Consider the following 15,298-nt stretch of genomic DNA (forward strand, 5'->3'; position numbering starts at 1 on the left):
TCATCAATTCATGGCGTACCTCTGGACGAGAACCAAAACATTAATTTTATGTGGCCTAATTTAATAACGTGATTCAAATTGTATGCCTATCCAATTGACCTTTTTCCCTCTATCCTACAATGCACTATTCCAGGGGGGTATGACGTAGTTCATCAACCTCATAGATCGTGTGCATCCGATGGTCTTTACCAGGCCTGATTCCATATATGCGGATTATCGTAAAGGCCATCGATGTTACTAATCATGCAATTATTGAATACACGAGTGATGCAGTTACGGAGCGATGCAGAAGATTTTGTTTTCGTTTTATTTTCAACTTCGAAAAAAAAGTGAAACGGATGCCGGTAAAATATCACTGCGTGTCCCGTCATCAGTTTTTCACCATTAGGTCTATAAAATATATACAAAGTTAGGTTTCAATAACAGGAAACTTTTTTTGGCGACGACACCATGTCCATAAGGCATAGAAATGTTGTTTTTTGCCCCCGAAAGGTATTAGTGATCGCGCGCCATTATCGTGATGATCGGGGATTCCTTTTTTGTGATGAAGGCACCAGCCGAAATGTCCGTATTCCAGAATGTAATGAACATAACTCTGTACTCCCCCGGGGAGATGTATTTTGCGACACTCATACCCTTAGATTATTAATACACCGATTGGAATATTCCATGCCTGTGCCCTCTAAGCGTACTTGAATTCAGCTGACGCCGGTACAGCGTACAGACCTGGCGATATCGCTTATCTTACGCAAGAAGTTTCTTTTGTGTACGCTCGCGCTGTTTGCGCTATTTTGAGTTTGCTCACGCGGTACCTGACTTAGCGTCGATCCCCTGAGGCAACATGCCATGTTTTCGCGTATACCCCCCTGGAATAGTGCATGATGGGAAAGAGGGAAAAAGGTCTATAGGGCGGTTGCGCGGAATGTCATTAGTTCAAATCGTCCTCCAGAAGACATGCAAATAATGGAGTACTATACCAATCACTTGTTAACAGTACGACAGCAACTTAGCTCACTTCCGGTAATTTTTACCGGCGTGACCTCTGCTGTTACGTAACGCAATGTTGAAAATTTTAGAAAACATCAAAAAAATGGAATACACGAGTCGTTTCTCCCTTCATTTCCATATTGAGCCCATAGATAAGATATGAAACATGAGTATAAGGCAAAGAATAACGTGTAAAAGTTGAATTATTGTGGAAAAAATGAATGCTTTTGGTGCGCGAAGTAGCCTAAAAAATGAGAGAAAATGCATGTCACGATCACTAAAATGATTATATCTGCAGCTTTGAGAAAACGCCGGTCTAATGCTTTTCTGTTGTGATAAACATTAATTAACCACAGCTTGTATTAAAATTTCAGCGAAAATGAGCGGTGGAACAACCTAGTCGTAGGTTGAAAAGTTGCGTTCTTTGAGTCCTCGTGCCGTAAGCGCACGTTGCAAGTGTCACGATGCTTCACGAAATGGATCCCAGCCGGCGCTGTCTATTATACATGTTATATTGATTAATATAGCAATTAAAAACGTCTATTGTTATATATTTTATAAATGCAAAATACTCTATTGTGTAACAAAATATTGTAGTCGTCAAAGAAGGTAGTATCATCTCATGTAACTGAAGTACAAGCAGTTTTGAAAAGATTGTTGTTGAGTGAGATCCTTGAACACGTTGAACGAGAAATAAGATAGCAAAAGAATACCCTTTGCCCGAACAAGTTGCGATGGCTTAGTGGACAGAGCGAAGGTGTGCAGTGCCGAAGGTTGAGAGTTCGATTCCCATGTTATCTTATCGATGATGTGGAATTTTTCAGTTCGTTTTCTTTTCTTTTTTCCTCTCCCTTTTGTCTTTAATAATATAGGCCTAATGAATGTCGGCTTGAAGGCCCACTTTTTTCATGATTTATTTCTTGTTCATGTTTAAGCCTAATCCTACATTCGAGTTCATATCTTTAAAAAAAATGCATTTAAGTTCAGAAGCTTTCAATATGATATAATCAAATAAAGCATGTAAAACTTAAGTAATTTTTAAAAGTTCAAGAATATATATAGGCCTAGGCCTATCAAATAAAGGAACGTCAACACAGATTTTCACGATTTTTTAATTGGACTAGACCCCTCCCCTATCGGCAACATATTTTATGAGCTTTTTATGCATAGGGCCTACATATCAAATCATGAGATGCACGAATTTCAAACCTAATATTTTGGCATATTTGTAATTACACAATGTTTTTACACAATCAACTTACACCTCGGATTACACCTAATATAATTGGAATCAGCCAAGTTCGTTGTCTAGACCAATCCCCATAGAACACCACAGTTAAGCGGTCAAGATATTAAGTGTTTTCTTTCATTTTTATCTCGCTACTTCTGCTTCAAATGTAACGTGAAAACCTTCCTGACAGTTATTTATTAATATTATAAATATTGTTATAATTTTTGGAATCGTATATTTAAAATCGTATATTATGGCTTTAATAAAAATATGAAAACTAGGATTTAAAAATATGAGTTAAAATCAAATCAAAAATCAAAGAGAGGTGCTTGCGGGGTTCGAACCAAGATCGAACTTCCAAATACATGTATTTACCACTAAGCCATACCAGAGATATGATTATTTCGGTGACAATAATAGCAATGTTATTCCCACTCAGTGCCTCACTCGTGTATTCTATTTCTGGAATGAATTAACACCGTCCAAATAATGTAACACAAACCTTTATGCTGACTTTTAAAATTGTTTGAACGTTGAGAGTATTATTTTCAAGTTAAATAACCAACAATGGACAATTGACAATGAAAGTTTCTTTGCAGGAAAAACATCGGCCGTACAATATATGGCGTGACAGTAGTCACGCACAAAGATAAACATTTCAACATGTTCAATATACGACTACGAATATACCCCAACCAAAATTCACGAAATTTTCAGGCAAGCTAACTTTAGTTATTCTATAACATGACACCCATTTTGATTCCGGCGCTTTTTCTTGCTTGATGATATGAACATTTTGTGTTCGTGACATGCAATTTTTCTCATTTTCCGAGCTACTTTGGACATGTTCAAGCTTCTTTTTTTCCATTTAATTCAACTTTTACACGTTATTTGTTGCTTTACACAAATGTTTGATGTCTTATCTGTGGTCAGGGTACATGAATGATGCAATATACGACCCGCACACCGTCATCATCCCTATATCTTCGTGTTAAAAATTGCCGTGATAGTACGATGAATCCTCACGTTTTTCAACAACTACGCATGGTGATTTTCTTCGAGATAGGCCGTGCGACTCAGGCTAAGCATACAATTGGAGATTTTGAGAGCCTGCCACACTGTTTCTATTCTATGTTTTACGATTTTCGCATGATCAATATATGGCTGGCCGTAACCGCCACAACGTGGAACTGCTACGCGTAGCTTACTTTTCGCTTCGCGGAGCTAAATTGACCAATCATGTTAGATCTTTTCATTACGCGGAGCCAATGGATGCATCCTCGTTCCAGAGAGAGAAAACTCTTGCCAAAATTAATGTTTACTATGGGGATTTTAAATGAATCGATTGTAAATAAACCACGACCAGTTGTACAGGATCAATACCATTGTTTGATTAGTGTATAGTCAATGTTACCTTGCATGCATGTGTCATGTGTGTGGCGTGTTTGTTTGTTTGTTTGTCTACTGTGTCAGGCCGGATCACTGACACCCACGGTACTGATACTCTCATACTATCACGGTGATCATATTGTTGAATGTTGTTGACTTTAAAATAATCATGATGCTGTCATGTCTACAGTAGAACTTACCACGACCTTTGAAGGACTTAAACCCTATTAAAAGCTATTAAACCAAGATAACACTCAATGAAAACAGCTCAACTATGTTACATCAGATCTTCTCTGGTTAAATACACACTGCACTTGTGTCTGTTTTACCTGTGCAATGAGCAATGAGCTGGTATTATAGTTTCAGTTGGGTGAACGATTATAAAGCGAACGCAAGGTAACAATACTGTGGGCTTTTGTTTACGAAATGAGACAATAGTCTGCTTATTGTTAACCAGCGTTCTTGAAAATGAGAAGCTTAATGACTTAACACGGTTTAGAAATAATTTCTTCATATTTTTTGGTACAAAAGTAACAATATTTCCAAACACCTAAATTAGCTAAAAATTTAGGACATGTTACAAAACTATATTTTCTAGAATTTCAGAGAATACTTTAAATATTGGCCGGTTATTTTTTACACAGTGACGTCAACTAGGCAATGGCCTATACTTCTAACATACACTATTTGTAGAGGTCACGCGTCAATGGTGAGCGCACTGAGTATTGTGTATAGGAAAACGGACAGTAACTACAGTATGTATGGCCTACTACTAGTATAGAAACTATATTCAGTTTGCTGAAGGTCGAATTCCGCAGGGACACCGCGCAAGTTATACGGCTCCCGGCGATACACTGCAGATCGCAGAACTGTGTGCATAGTTTACCACCACTCTGCCTAGCTATATAGTTATGTACAATACTGTATGAGTTTCTTATGAGTGCATGTCCATCTTAATAATAAGTCAGTTCGTACTTTTCATAAACTACTTTTTGAATCATAACTTTCGTGACCGAGGATATCTTGCAACTACGTGACGCTCGTCTGGCAAATTCTTAATGAATAAATTCGCTTCACGTAATGAGTAAGTCGTACTTAATTGGTCAGTTTTACCTCCGAGTAATGAAAAACTCTAACATGATCATGATTGGTCAATTTGGCTCCACGGAGCAAAATGTCAGCTACGCGTAGCAGCTTCACGTTGTGGCGGTTGCGGCCTACCATATCAGTATCCCATATGATATTTCTATTGCAAGAAAATTTTATTTGTTGTCAGGTTTTATCTTAAATACACTAACTGGAAATTAAATACACTAATTAGTGAGGACCGGTATTTTGCTGTGGATATGTTTAACTGCAATTTGCGGGTAAAAAATTTGAAATCCTGGGTAAAAATTGTGATCATATTCAACTCTTTGAGAAATAATAATATAAAGGAATGCATGTGAAATCCAGCTGCGATACAATGTACATTATTGACACACTATCACTCTCTTTATCTACGGCAATAATAGAATATCGATTTCAATACATTGCTCAGTTTTGAGTTTGTAGTTGACTATTAAGCGACCTAAGCGATCGATTGCTAGCCAATCAGATATAACTCCTTTTCTTGCGTTCGGTAAAATACCACTCGCCCGTCGCTCACCAACGGAGTATTAAATTTATATTTATCGTATAGGAAGTCGACACTGTGACCCGTGTCTTCCATTTCTGGAGCTATTTTGATAAAAAGCGTTTGCCGGCTAAAATTTCAACATTGTGTTACGTAACCCGTGTTCACCAACCCGTATAAATTTTCTGTCGAACAAAAGAGGTCACGAAGTTGCTGTCGTACTGTTAAAGTGGTATTGATTCCTCTCCTCCTGATCCATATCATGATATGGATTCCTTTTTCCATCGCTTCATACGTACCTCCTCCTTATAGGTCTGTCACACTACGACGGACTGGATCAACGTACATCACCGAATACAAAAATATTTTATTCGGTGGAAAAATCACCAGTCCGGCAGAAGATTCGGTGGGATTTTGGGTCCGATTCCCGTTCGTCTCTATGCGTTGTGGCCGCTAATAATCCTGCAGGCGTCTTATATCCGATCGTTCAACGTCCGACAAATGACCGGATTTGGGGTCCGATTCCCGTTCGTTTCTCTATGCGTTGTGGCCGCTAATAATCCTGCAGGCGTCTTATATTCGATCGTTCAATGTCCGACAAATGACCGGATTTGGGGGTCAACGTCTGACAAACGACCGGATTTAGGGGTCCGATTCCCGTTCGTCTCTCTATGCGTTGTGGCCGCTAATAATCCTGCAGGCGTCTTATATTCAATCGTTCAACGTCCGACAAATGACCGGCGAATCCGTCGCATGTGGCACCAACAGGGACGTCCACCCTATCAATGACGTAGAGGCAGTGACGTAGCAAGCGCTTTTTCAGAGGGTGAACAAAGTGGGGAAAGACAACTTTTAAGGGGGAAAACTTTGACGAAAATGGTCAAATATTGGCTAATAAGTACAAAAGGGCTACAAATCTTATATATCAGGGCAACCAGCGTCCGGGGGCAATAGAGGCTAGAAACCTTTGGACAATGAAGGCCCAATTGAAGCCATTTGTCATTTTTTTGGATCAATTTTAGCACTGGGTACTATTTTAGTTTGAAACAGCCGCAAATTGGTAAAACGAAAGCCTAATTGAAGCCATTGAAATGTTTTCACCATTATTGTATAATATAAACAATTGCTTTAAAAATAACACGTGGATGTCCATAGCAGAAGCAAAAATGAAGGTCCAATTGAAGCCATTTGCATGGGGACTGTAGGGCACACACACCCTTCAGAAAGCCCCCCCCCCCCCCATGATCGATGCACATGTTCGCCATAGGCCTACATCCGGCACAGGCGCCTGCGAAACCTTGCAAACACCTGCGGTATATAAACGAAAGAATAACGAACAAACCCAGGGTATTATACAGAACAGTACGAACACACATCGGACAACTTCCGAACATGTGTATTCGGCACATTCCGTTTCAAGTTTTGTGCATGCACAAAACTTGAAACGTATTGTCGACGGACTAAACAAACATCACCTAACACGAAACGCATTTGGCGGATAATAGCAGGACATATGAAGAACATAAAACGAACATTGACGAACACTAACGGATTTGCTAAAATACCATCCGTTTCTTATACGGAAGACCGATCCGGTGTAGTGTGACACTAACACGGTCTGGGTCAACGTACATCACCGAATGCAAAAATATACTATCCGGTGGTGAAGGCCTCACAGGAACGTATTTGCAACGAACACGGGCCGAGTGCAACGAACAAAGAACGAACATGAACGAAAGGAGAGCGAACAAACTCCGGCAATATGCAGCACCATACGAACACACATCGGATAAATACCGAACATGTGTATTCGGTACACTACGTTTCAAGTTTTGTGCATGCCGACGGACTTCACGAACATCACCTAACACGAAACGCATTTGGCGGATGATAGCAGGACATAAAAAGAACATAACACGATCATTGACGAACAACAACGGATTTACTAAAATACCATCCGGCCGTTTCTTGTACGGAAGACCTATTCGGTGTAGTGTGACAGGCGCATTATCAATAACTCTCGACTCCTCCCAGTTAATTATATGATTACTTCTTGCTGCATGGTCAGCAACAGCTGACTTATTTTGTTCGCTCTAAGAAACTTTACGTTCTGATCTGGTGTATTTCTGGAACAAGTTCTGTCCACGTCTTTTTTATGTTCAGACAGTCTAATGCCAAATTGTCTAACTGTTTCACCTATATAAGTTGACTTACATCCACCAAGGGATTTAATTTCACTTCACATCACCCTCTCCACCAAAAGTTGGCGGTGGTTCGCACTCTACTGAACAGAAAGGATAAGATAGTAACAGAAGAGAAAGACAGAGTACAGGAAGAAAATAAAATTAAGACAGCTTAATTGAACAATTGTGGTTATCCGGATTGGACAATCAAAAAGGTCAAAGATCAGATCAAAGAAACCAACTAAGAAATATAATAACATCGACACTCCGAAGCGTGTGCTCCATATGGGCGGCCGTGAGGGCCAAAAGGGCCTCAAAACCACACAAGGGTCTCAAAAGTACAATAAGGTCTCAAAAACACACAAAGGTCTCAGAAATAAACACACAACAAGGTCTCAAAAGTATAATAAGGTCTCAAAAACACAGAAAGCTCTTAGAAACAAACACACAGTAATGTCTCAATAGCACAATACGGTCTCAAAAACAAAGAAAGGTCTCAGAAACAAACACACAACAATGTCTCAAAAGTATAATAAGGTCTCAAAAACAGGGAAAGGTCTCAAATACAGAGAAAGGTCTCAAAAACCACTTTCCAGGATCTGTGCAAAAACAGAGATCTGTGCAAAAACAGAGAAAGGTCTCAAAAACCACAGATCCTGGAAACAAAAACAGAGAAAGGTCTCAAAAACAGAGAAAGGTCTCAAATACAGAGAAAGGTTTCAAAAACAGAGAAAGGTCTCAAAAACAGAGAAATTATAAGGTCTCAAAAACTGAGAAAGGTCTCAAACACAGAGAAAGGTCTCAAACACAGAGAAAGGTCTCAAATACAGAGAAAGGTCTCAAAAACAGAGAAAGGTCTCAAACACAGAGAAAGGTCTCAAACACAGAGAAAGGTCTCAAACACAGAGAAAGGTCTCAAATACAAAGAAAGGTCTCAAAAACAGAGAAAGGTCTCAAAAACAGAGAAAGGTTCAAAGAATTAAAACTAATTCTGTGGAAAGCTCTCAAATACAGAGAAAGGTCTCAAAAACAGAGAAAGGTCTCAAAAACAGAAAAAGGTCCCAAAACGTTGACCCTTTCGATCCCGGCGGCCGCGCCGTTTGGGCCAAAAGGGTGTCAAAATACGTTATGATCTCAAAAACACGTTATGGTCTCAAAAACACTTGTACTTGTTTGTCTGGGGACGAAACGATGCGGCTAATTAAACATGTTAAATTTATGCAAGGCAAGGCATTATGACGCAACAAGTGATATATACGCGTTTCTCAGTACGCATGCGAACTGCGCGTTTTATGTAATCGCGCCGGATTAAAGCGCGTCGCATTGTGACAAAAACAATTGAACACGCGCATGCAATATGCGCGCGAGAAATCTATGCGATGCTGAGAGTCAAAACTGCTCTACGTTTGACAATATTTGTCAAGAAATCTTCTTCATTTCACGAACTGCTTTGGTTATTTTAATTCGGCGGAAACATTTCGTTACCCATAGTTCGGTAAAGAATGAAATGTTTTCTTTCATGAAACGAGAAACGTGTATTTCATCAGACTTTCGTCATCTGGTAAGGCTATTTTGTGGTTTTCTCATACTGATGCCGGGAGTGATGTGTTTACTTCAAGATCAAAATCATGCAGTAGCATCAACTGTAACACCAGCAGCTTCACAGGTAGGTTTATTACAAATTTGGCAACTTCTTCCACATCCTATGGTTTGGGCAATGGTCTAATTTGAGACGACGATGTCGGATGAGGAGGATGGCGGTTCAGACTACTTGACCTCTAGACCAATTTTTACTTTTGCATCAAGTTAGTTTTGCATCAGGGTTAAACACTTTGCACGTTTTTGGGTTTATATTGTATTGAAAGGAAGGCAGGGTTTTGATAAATGAGGGAAATTGTGGGATAAAAAATTAAGACAAAACTTTTTGAAAGCACGAAAAGTAAAAGGGCTTTTGCTAAGCAGTTTGTGTCTCAAATTCAAAAACAATTTTAAAAAATCGGAAAAGCAAGAAACGTGTGATCTTTATTTAATCAGCATCACTTAATTCCGTCACATGAAAAGATGATGCCTATATAACCCTAATAATCTTTGCAAGACCAAGAACAACAAGTATCAAACAACATAGACTGCTTTGCATTTCCTTTTTGATAAACAATTTATTCACACCATGCATAAAAAACACAACACATCCCCATCAGTGACTGCTGCAATATGCCCGAGAAAAGGCCTTTTTTCTCGGGGTACAGCGGTCACTGTTGGATCAAAACAGGCCAGGTGGCGTTTCCATGGTAAGAGGAAATACAGGGATGATAAAAGGGTCTACTAAAGTGGACTACAAACAACAAGTTGAAAAGTAATAAGTGGTGGTTTTTTTGTAGGTTAATAATAGGTTCTTAACATTAATTTTGCTTTCTTTTCAAATTTTACGTGACTCAGGCAAATCCACAGTTGCACGAAGATAATGATGAAGTGGCATCGGATAATTCTGATTATTCGTCGGATGCCTATTATTCGTCGGATACCGACAGAAACAGGATCGTGGATGATCTGCAGGTTAGTAGGCATATTATATTTTGATTGCAAATATCCAAACTAAATATATCTTACTGACATCGGGAAGTACAGGGGCCAATTGATACTAATGTTGTTTCATTAAAGGGGGGTGTCGCGTCGTTGGCTATAACAAAAAGAAAAAAGGGTCATTGGGTATAAAATTTTGAAAAAAATCGGGACAAAAAATATTCGAAAAGAACATGGACAACTTTTCATTGAACATTATCCCAGGTTACTAAAAGGCACAATCATAGTCATAATACTTTATAGCACATGCCCGAGTCTTTTTTGTTCTGCATTTGGCCCAAATTGATGTGAAATTACCCTGGCTCAAGACAAGACACATGGACGTTTCAAAAGAAGTCTCGGATTCAGACAATCTTATTTCAACCCCTGGCTTATATAAATATATGCCTACATTTGAAAGGACAAATCATTCTCCATCGCTTGTTTTTGTTCAAAGCATCCTCGTGTAAAATTATTTTGTTTTTGTTTTTATGATCTGCTTGCTTGCGTCAATTATATATTAGGCCTACAACCTGAGACCTAAATCACCTAAATCACGAACTTATATAGGCCAACATTTTTGAACGTATGCAATGGCAAATTAAGGTGTATTTTTTATCTCGACAGACCGGCGATCCTGTGTTTAAGGTAGCCCTACCTGATTTACAGAAAGAAGGCAGCAACTATAATACAAATCATGATTATTATGCGCATCAGCTTCAGTTCCTTTTGGGCAAAAATTATCCACAATATAATGAACAGACAGGGTTTAAGACACAACAAGTTGACTTCAGCGACTGGAAAGGACGTCTACCCTTACGACTCCACGTAGAACTAGATTTTACGCCGCCGAATGTGGGACCGAATGGACCATCGGTAAAAAACACGAACACCAACGACAGAATGTTCGGAGATTCTCATGATTATTTTAGTAGTTTTCATGGTGAGTTTCTTCGTTATTTACCGATCGCACGGTCATCTCAAAACCAATGATACACACCGACATCGCCTCGCTAATAATTACTTTGTACAGCAGAGATACTAAAATAAATAGCCTACCCGGGATCGATACACGTGAATGTGCTATGCACGATTTGATATTCAGACGATAAATCTTTGGATACCGGGGTAGAAAATGATGAATATAAAATTGATTTAGTCCAAAGAAGCCAGATTTGGTTCCTTGCACTTGAATATATATAGCCTATATATGTTCAACGGATATGATAGTCGTTAGCTAGCGTCTTGAGAAAGAAGCGTGCGTCTTGAACTAAAAAAAACTGACAAAAATATTCTGATTTTATATGTGCCGAACTATAGCAACTCCCGTGGAGGCAGTATAAAAGTCGATGACCATTGACCTCAATGGCGTATACATGCTCACTCACACACAGAGAGGATAATTTTGATATGATTCTATTCGGCGAAATTTATGCAAGAATTTGAATCGAGAATGTAGACACATCATCAACGTACGATTTTGAACCTCTTTGAACTCAACCGTGACCAGGCTCAGGGCTTCGAGATTCCCCCGAAATTCCAACACTTTATGCCTAGGCCTATTATACTTACTTCATTTGGTTCAACCTAATGGGGGCACGGTGGCGCAGCGGTACGGGCTCTACCTCGCAATCGGAGGGTTGCGAGTTCGAGCCCCTGCGGTGCCATCGTGTTGTGCACTTGGGCAAGGCACTTTACCTCACTTGCCTCTCTCTACCCAGGGGTGAAATGGGGAGCTGTTAGGGATTATTGTCCATTGAGCGCCGCCCAAATGCATGAGCATGCCTTGGGCATTGTATGGCAGCTGACATAATTATTCTAACGACGGCGGAATTTGTAAAGCGCTTTGATACACGTGAAAGGCGCTATATAAATGTCAACATTTATTTATTTAAAGATCGTCTCAGGTCAAGTTTCCTTCACAACATCTCTGGAATTCTCTTGATAAAGACGTGTGTTTTCACGTCGAAATATTGAGATTAGTCTCAGTTATTTTTGTGTTGAATTAGTGGCGCAGCGTGAGTCATCCTATTGGGGACACCGACCATGATTTGGGGGGGGGGGGGGGGATCAGACCTGATGGGGTGGAGGCACAAGCCATTTTCGGCAATTTTCCTATGTGAATTTCTACATTTTCAAATCGATAGCTATCGATAGAGGGGATGTGCCCCGTGCCCCAGTATGACGCTACGCCAATGACTACCATATTTAAACTTCATTTTTGTTTTCAGACAAATTTGAATTGCCCACTGATCTGAACAAGAGCTGCTGGTTACAGTCCATGTTGACGAGTTCTTGCGGGTTTAGCCCAAGTTGCACCAATGATGACACTTACGCATTCAAACAATGTCATAAAAACAGGTAAGATTTGATGAAGCCTGGTATAAGGATGGATAGTTCCTGACCAGTGGCGGCGCTATGCGGGGGGGGGGGCGGGGCATCCCCAATATTTTGTTGCACCCCCTCACTTTTGAGGTAAAAACTCCAAAATCACACAAGTTTCCACTTTTTGCGGCAATTTTGAGCAAAATTGGTTGATTTTCCCACCTGAAATTCACTTTGCCCCCCTCCCATTCCCCCGAAATAAATCCTGGTGCCGCCACTGTTCCTGCCCGGGTGTTCCTGACACTTGTAAGATTTGATGCCAAATATTTGGTGAGAAGCTGGGGATAATTCAATCAGATCTGGACAAATTCGGGCCCATAGCAGTGCCGAAATACAAATATGTCAAAATATGGAGCAACATTCTGAAACATGTTTGAAAAATAACAAAATTCTGTCCTTCATTTTAGAGAAAAAAAAGGCAAAGAAATGATTTCGTTATTTGTAAAAAGGTGCGTGTTTATCTGAAATCCGTTCAGGGGGTCACTGGATGACAGCAAAACAACAAAAGCGGTGATAATTGGGTGACGGGGGGTTGCAAAATGGATTAGCATCTGTCCCTCACGGACCAACTTGGGTATGGGGTCAATGTGGCCGGACATACCCGTCACCCATTTTCAGTGCGAGTTCCCGGACTTGACTCAATGATCAACTTGCCCATGCACCATGATGTTGGGGTGTGGCACACGACTTGCCCGTCAGAATTTCAACTGGTCTTCGGGCAAGTCCCGTGGCAAACACAAAACGTTTTGGAAATTATTCCCAGAAGGTTAGAAAAGATTGCAAGAAAAGATTTAAATGTCGGGTTATATAAAGGGTATATTGTAGGGCATAAAACGGCTTCGTAACATCCAAAAAACATTTATTGAACGTACTGCAAAATATTCTAGCATACTGTTATTCATTCGAGAATGAATTTGGAGAAAACCTTCTGATAATTACAAACACTCGCTGAGCAGCAAGACCTTCCCTCTAAGCTTTTAATCCGATGAGCTGATTATCTAAATTATTTGTTTTCATGATCTGGAAGACATTCTTTGATGTGTTACTGAGCTCAATCATCTGAAATTACTGGAGCGTGAGCCACCCAGGCTGGTGGCTCAGCATAGTATTTTATTAACAGAAGGTTTTCTCCCAATTCGTTTCCTAATGTTAATTGTTGACAAAATAGTTTTTCAAAAAACTGTTTTCAAAAAATGTTTTGCAATAAATATGTTGACAACATTTCACAAATGTTGTTGCAGTATGTTTGATACAAAACGTTTTTATGACCTTTATAAAAAAAACCCCCGATATTTAATGTTATTAAAACATTTAAAACCGTAAATCAAATGTGTTTTTCGTGTTTGTTGGAGTATAGCATTTGATCTCTGAATGAAAATGTTTATTATTGAGATGAAACTTGGTGAACTTTTCTAGTAAAATCATATCTTGATGGTCTGGAATGGCTGCTCGTTGATTTTCATTTCATAATTTCTTTCTCTTTGCAGATGTTGGTGTGCAGACCAGCGCGGCAAGAAAATACAATCAAAAGGCGGTCTCCATGACGACGGCTTCTATTTTGGGTTACCTGGTTTTATGCTGGAATGTTCGCGAAACAAAACATGATCAATAATCCAAATAAAACGAGCTACGAGGGTCATTCAAAAAGTTCTACCTCCATCGTCACATCTCTGCCATCTTAGGTCACGCCAGGAAGTTGAAATTACCCATGATTATATACTCCTAAATCTTGGCTACAAAATAAAAGTTATTCAATTAAAATGTGATGTTTGGTTGTTAAGATGTATTGGTTAAAGCGAATACAGGCTAATTTTGATTAAAAAGGTTGCCCACATCTATATGAAAATCACTAGTTACAGATTTCTTTCTGAAAATGATTAAATTGCTTTATTTTTGTTCAAATAATTTAATCAATATTTAATGCTTGCAGATAATACAGTTTTACTAGGTATCGTCTCTTTTGCACAACAAAACCGATACATGTTCAGAATAGCCTTAATATGGACCCTTTTCCATAGGTTGTTGACTTCTATCGGGGATAACAGAGATGTGATGATGGTGATAGAACTTTTTGAATGACCCTCGTAGTTTCTAATGATTGTAAGAATACTTGGATGTATATATCTGTAGACATGTTTTTTAATAAACGTTCGCCATGTTGGTAACAATGGCACATGATTGTAGTGTCTCCCTGTGCCGGTTGTTTCTGGTGTACCTCAAGGCTCAGTCTTGGAGCTCCTTTTTCTTACCAATAAAAATTGCAATATTTCCCTATTCTTTATGCTGACGACACAACTTTGTACAAGCGTAGAACAGCAGTTGAATCATTTTCTTTAATGGTTTTCTCACAATTTGTTCAAATGTACAATGACTTTTGAGCATAAAAATTAGGAGCTTGAGAAAAATAGGGGCTTTATGATTAGAGCCAAAAGTAGATCTTTGGCAAGTTGTGGGGGGTGTGGGTCTCATTTTAGTGGTGCCATCTATTGATGCTAAATTTTAATGTGTGTCTCCAGTCTTGTGTGAATAGATGTGGAAGTGTATCAGAATTCAGAACGGGGAAAGGGCACTTTTTACAGGTGGAATGATCTGGAATCACAGACATCTGCTTGTGAATTGAAATGCTGAATTGAAATCAAAGCTGAATTTCATTTCAATTTCACTTCATTCTTCACCACTCAGCATGATTTCAATTCCAATCCAATCCAATTCTTCATTGCTCACTTGACGATGATTTCAATTCCAATCCAATTCAATTCATGCCCAAGCCCACTCATTTCGATTCCAATTCTATTCATGCATTGAAATGAAAATCGCCCAAAATTCATTTCAATTCAATTCGATTTCAATGCATTGAATTAACATTAGTGATGATGGAGGTAAAACTTTTTGAATGTTAACCAAAAGATTTTCCTAACACACATTCTGCTCAATCATGAAATGTATTAT

Source organism: Amphiura filiformis, chromosome 12 (assembly GCF_039555335.1).
Source record: "Amphiura filiformis chromosome 12, Afil_fr2py, whole genome shotgun sequence".
Classification (NCBI taxonomy): Eukaryota; Metazoa; Echinodermata; class Ophiuroidea; order Amphilepidida; family Amphiuridae; genus Amphiura; species Amphiura filiformis.